A 5,753-nucleotide genomic window follows, 5' to 3' on the forward strand; every position below is an offset into this window, starting at 1 on the left:
TTTTAACTTGGGGGAGGGTCCCTCCTAACATTCCTACCAGACCTAAAGGGTCTGGTATGAATTGGGGGGGAACCTCACGCTTTTTTTTTTTTCATCTTCTGCAGACTGTAAAAAAAATAAAAAATAAAACATTTTTTTTCTAATGTCACTTTGCTGCTAATGAAATGTCGTCCAATAAACAAAATTTCGACCGGACTACCTCTAACGAATTTCGTCCGAATCCAAATTCAATTGCGGACCCAAATCCGAAAAACAAAATAACAAAAATCCAAATCAAACCAAAACTAAACTAACCGAATTTTTTGCTGGTGCACATGTCTAATATTTATCAACAATAAAGCATGCATTATAAGGGCCTACCTAAACATTCCATTGGATGTGTATCCAATCAAACAATAGCTTGTGTTACATAAAGTGTATCGGACCCCGATAGCAAATATTTACATTGCTGCCAGTAGGAGAAGGGCCCTCTTAAATTGGTAGATAGTGTGAACGGGGTCCCCTTACATTGGTTTCATTGGGAGAAGGACCACCTAACATTGGTGGTCTGGGGGGAAGGGGTCCCCTTACATTAGTGTCAGTGAGAGAAGGGCTACTTTAATTGGTGTAATTGGGCACCTTCATATCAGTAGTCAGTGGAGGAGCCAGTCCTTACATAGTTAGTAGAACTGTCCCACTTACATTGGTGTCAGTGAAGTATCCCCCCACAACTTGAATTGGTGGTTATTAGAGAAAATGCCCCCTCAGCGATGGTGGTCCCTAGAGACATGTCTCTTTACATTGGTGTCAGTAGGAGAAATGTCCCTTTGCATTGGTGATCATTGGTAGAAGTATCCCCTTTCATTATTGTGAGTAGGAGAAGGCCTCGCTTACAATGGAGTCAATGGGAGACGGGCCACTTTACATTGTTCATCCCCACACAGTTCATCCCCACACAGCTACCTCCTCATGTATCACTTCTTCCTCCATTTTAGATTATTTTAGATTGTAAGCCCTTAAGGGCAGGGCCCTCCTTTCCATCTTGTCTTGAATTGTATTGTGATTGTAATGTCTTCCTTATATTGTAAAGCGCTGCACAAACTGTTGGCGCTATATAAATCCTGTATTATAATATTAATAATTGTTGTCAGTTGGAGAAGTGTCCCATGTGGGCCAAGGGCCCCTTTACATTGGTGCCAGTGGGAGAGGAGTCCCCTTACATTACACAGCTGGTAAATTATGTTGGTCTGTAGATTAAAATCCAGCCTGTTTCTCTGCTTCGGTTATGTTTGTTTGTTTGTTGCCTGTCTCAGTAGTAGCAGCCTTGTTGTATCATAACAGAGTATTTTCACCGTTTTATACCTCCCGCCATATTCTTGGACAATCAACCTCTGCACACATTACATGACACCATGATGATTGGATTAGGGTGAATGAGGTGCTCATGTGGCTACAGAGACTGGAGATTGCTCCCAGCACTCATTTTGAGAAAGTCACTTTGATAAGTGGAGAAACATCTTCAAAGTTACAAACAAGTCCAAATGAATATGCCTTACTACTACTCGCTGTGTCCAATGTTTCCACAATGTACATAACAGCACAAGGTAGGTGAGACCCTTATTATACATGTCACTAGGGAGCCGTACCTGAGCCAGGATTAGACATGTGCGATTTGCTTTGTTCCGGATCAAAATTCGAACAAATTTTCAGAGATTCGGACACATCCGAATTTCCAAATCCCAATGCATCCGAATGTGTTCGACTTCGAATTTCTGTTCCTGAATTTGGGATTCCATTTGAATTTCGTTTAAAAATAAAATGTAACCTCTTGCCGTCCGCCCGTAGTAAAAAAACGGACGGACGGCACTGCTACATCTGCGGGTTGCCGTCTCCAGACGGCAATTTTTTTCTGCTCGCGCGCGCCCCCTGGCGGGCACGCACGGGCAGAAAAGACCCGACGATTAAACACACCCGTTACCGGGTGTTTCACATATAGGCGATCAGCGGGTCCATAGCCCGCCGATCGCCTATATGTGCTCTTTCGCGGCACCTATCCCCCCCATCTTGGATCCCGGGACCGGCTCCGAGGGCGTCAGGAGGAGGAGGACGGGAATCAGACTTTTCTGGCCAATTAGATGTGTATTTCAGTTTAATGAATCCGAATTTCCGAATTGAATTCTGGAGCTCCCGAATGCCATTCGGGTCTGGGAGCCTCAGCTTTAATTTTATGTATATACTGTATGACTCCTAATGTTGCCGCAACAAATATTCGCTCGTAATACAGAATACGAATTATATATACATAATACTAAAGCTAATCCTCCAAGACCCGTATGGTGTCCGAATTTCCAAATTGCGTTCGGGAGCTCCCGAATGCCATTCGGGTCTGGAAGCCTCAGCTTTAATGTTATGTATGTAAATGTATATGGCTTCCAGACCCGTATTGCTTTTTGGAGCTCCCCAATGGTATTCGGAAATTTGGAAACTCAGACTCCCGAATGCCATTCGAGTCTAGGAGCTTCAGCTTTAGTAGTAATATCTGTGTATGGTTTTCTGTCGTAGTCTTAATGAATATTCGTACGTAAACTCACCCGAAACTACCGAATCCGAAACCCCTGAACCAAATTGAATTTCGGACCCTTATACCAAAATAATGAAAAATCTGAACCAAACTGAATTTTTCAGCAGCTTGCATGTCTAGCCAGGACCCTGAACTCTTCTCATGATAAGTGTGGTCCTTGTCCATGGAACCAGATGGCAGCTGTATTATCTTTCAACATTAGAATGTCTTGATTTTTTTTTTTTTTTTTACAGGCAGTACAAAACTGATCTATAAATACTGTGGATATAGCCAGGACTGCGACAAGCAGATTTCTTTCGCTGGCATAAATGTCAAGCCATACTGTTGTGACACAGATCTCTGCAACCCTGTCACAACTCCCTCGAACTCTGCCTTCAACAACGTGATGTCCCTGGGCACCGCTGTCCTCCTACCTCTGGTGTCTCTCTACCTTTCTCAGTTCTGACCTGGACCTGCACACAAAACAGCCTTCAAATGACCAGGCCTACCACTACAAAAGCTGCATAACCTTTGTGACCCTCTTCTCTTGAATTGAATTGTAACTGTACTGTCACCCTTATATTGTAAATCAATATGCAAACTGATGACAGTATACAAATCCGGAATAATGATAATAATAACCTTCCTGTTTTGTAACCCTGGGCAAACTCATGACATCCAGCGATAAAAGAGCATACTGAGAACTGTAGATCCACAACCAGTGGAGGTCCACGGCTTGTCCATGTCTGGGCTTTTATAACTTACTGCTGCCACAACCTGTCTGCTTTTGATCTGTTTTAACTTACTGTATCACCATACTGGAAATACCACAAGCAATTGTGTTGCTTTTTCACTGATTGTTAACATAAACAAATAAAGCTTGTTGCATTTGTTACAGTTTAATAGGTATTACTGAATATTTTTTAAAGAGACCCTGTCACCAACATAAAATAAAGAGGTAGAATCATTGAAAAATCAAGAATTTTAAATGTTTACTTGCAGAATTTTCTTTCCTTAAATGTTTTCCTTATGCACTTGCAATGTGCAGGAGACAACACTGGTGCCAATGTATTTCCTGTTCACCCAGCACACAACAGCAATGTCCCTATGGTCATTTAAAGGGTAACTGGATTTTTATAAGAACCAACAATTCCAACCTCACCTTCCTGTATTTTTTTTATTTCCAAAGTAATACAAGTATGGATCTCTGGTATGGACAAAGTTTTCACTACATGGTTTGCTTGTGGACAGGCACCCCGGAGTCCTCTGATGTCTCCATCCTAGGGGACCAGTATAGGGAAGAATATTGTGTTCTGATAACTGTATGGGGTTGATCCATAAAATGATAGTATTCAGTATATGAATTGCTTTTGTAATTCCACATTCTGTTATTTTTTTTATTTTACTCCAATGATACCCCCAACACAGCGTGTACACAGCTTTTTACAGTTATTTTTAAAATGTATCTAAACCCAAAAACAAAAATGTAATACATTGCAGCCAACCAGCCGTTAGATGTGGTGGCTGCTTTAGTTTTAAATGTCCAGGCATTTTTTCATTTTTGGTACAATCTGTTTTTATTGAGATTTTCATACACAAATCAAAGAAAAAGCATGCACATAAAGGATATCAGCTACAAAAGAAACAATACAAAAGAACAAGAGGCCTAGCATTGTATCGACACAGATAATGGTGATCAAATGTTGGAGCAAGAATCTGACCCTGAACCATGTGGGTAATAAAGTCGTGAAGAGTAGTTTGCAACAAGGGTACGGGTCCTGTCGCTTCAACCGCTCTAGAGTATAGACCGCACTGCTCCAGTGACTTAGAAGAAAAATAAATGTGGAGAAGAGGAACTGCCCACGTAGCGGTGTTCACTTACCCTCTTGTCTAGCACAAGTGAAGGACAGGGGACAAAGAACATTCAGGGGAAGGACAAAGACAGGGAGACAATACAATTAGAGGAGAACCCCCAAGCCTGTGGGGACTAACATAGAGAGGTACAAGGAAGTATAGAAAGGCGAGATGAGTAAAGTGGGTGTAGGAGAACGGACAAAGGAGCACTGGGGAAGGTCGCACCCCCTGCCACGGTGTCCACCGAGCCCAGAGGTTTTTTTTTTTTTTAACCTGGTGATCCTGCCAGTGGCACACTTCCTGTCCTAGGGTGACAGCGCTCACTCACCCTACTTTATATATGGGGGCAGCCGTGGCTGTGACTATATATACCAAAAGAACAAAATTGGTAGGCATTAAAAGTACTCAGCTCTCAGCTGGATTATTGAAACATTGTTTTCTAAAAAAAACACTTTTTTACCAAAACTCTTTTTAATTAAAAGGACTCACTATCTCTAATTGTGCCGTCACAGCCATCATCTGAACTCCACCGTTATTTAACAACACCAACAATTGTGTGATTGCACTTAATCACATGATTTCACATTGTACATCACAATACAACAATTTGAAATCTATGTAAAGCACCAATGTAGATACGAGTGAGATCTGTGTTGGCCGTGCGTTCATTTAAAGAAATCAATCCAGTTAACTATCAGGTTTTAGGTCTGTAACATATTCCCTCTATAGCATCATTCTATGGCACCTCACAACTTTTTTAAATATAAATTGTTTTCCACCTCAATATGTAAGCATTCTGAATAATGTTGTATAATATGATATATGTTGTTTCATATAATGAAGCACAAACAATTAATGGCATCACCACCATCTCCCCACCATTGTGAACATTCATTTCAGTGAATATGGTTTTATATTTTGGCAGATCCGACAATATCCCTCCAACATTAATATATATTATTCCTTAACACAGTGAGAGACCACCATGTGCAATGCACATTAACTCTTTATATACCTTGCTCTGGGGTTAATTTTCTCCTTGTTGGCTCAGCTGTTCTGAGACAGGCTCCGATCCATTACCTTGGGGCTCGCAGGGCATGCCTCACAGAGCAGGACAGTGAGGACACCAATACATCACCCTTTTTGGGACACCCCGAGGAGCAACACAGCCAGGCCTAACTTAGACCCAAGCACCCTTCAAACCCCCTATGTCAGTCAGCTGTGGTCCAGCTTCTTTCCCAGGCACAAGCCCATGCCAAGAGTAGTCCCTCATTAGTATAGAATAAAACCACAACAGGTAACCTAAAACAGCATGTATGTCACTGATTAACGATTAAGTGTACAAACAACCTCACAGGGT

Source organism: Nanorana parkeri, unplaced genomic scaffold, assembly GCF_000935625.1.
Source record: "Nanorana parkeri isolate BGI_ZX_2015 unplaced genomic scaffold, ASM93562v1 scaffold780, whole genome shotgun sequence".
In the NCBI taxonomy this organism is placed as follows: domain Eukaryota; kingdom Metazoa; phylum Chordata; class Amphibia; order Anura; family Dicroglossidae; genus Nanorana; species Nanorana parkeri.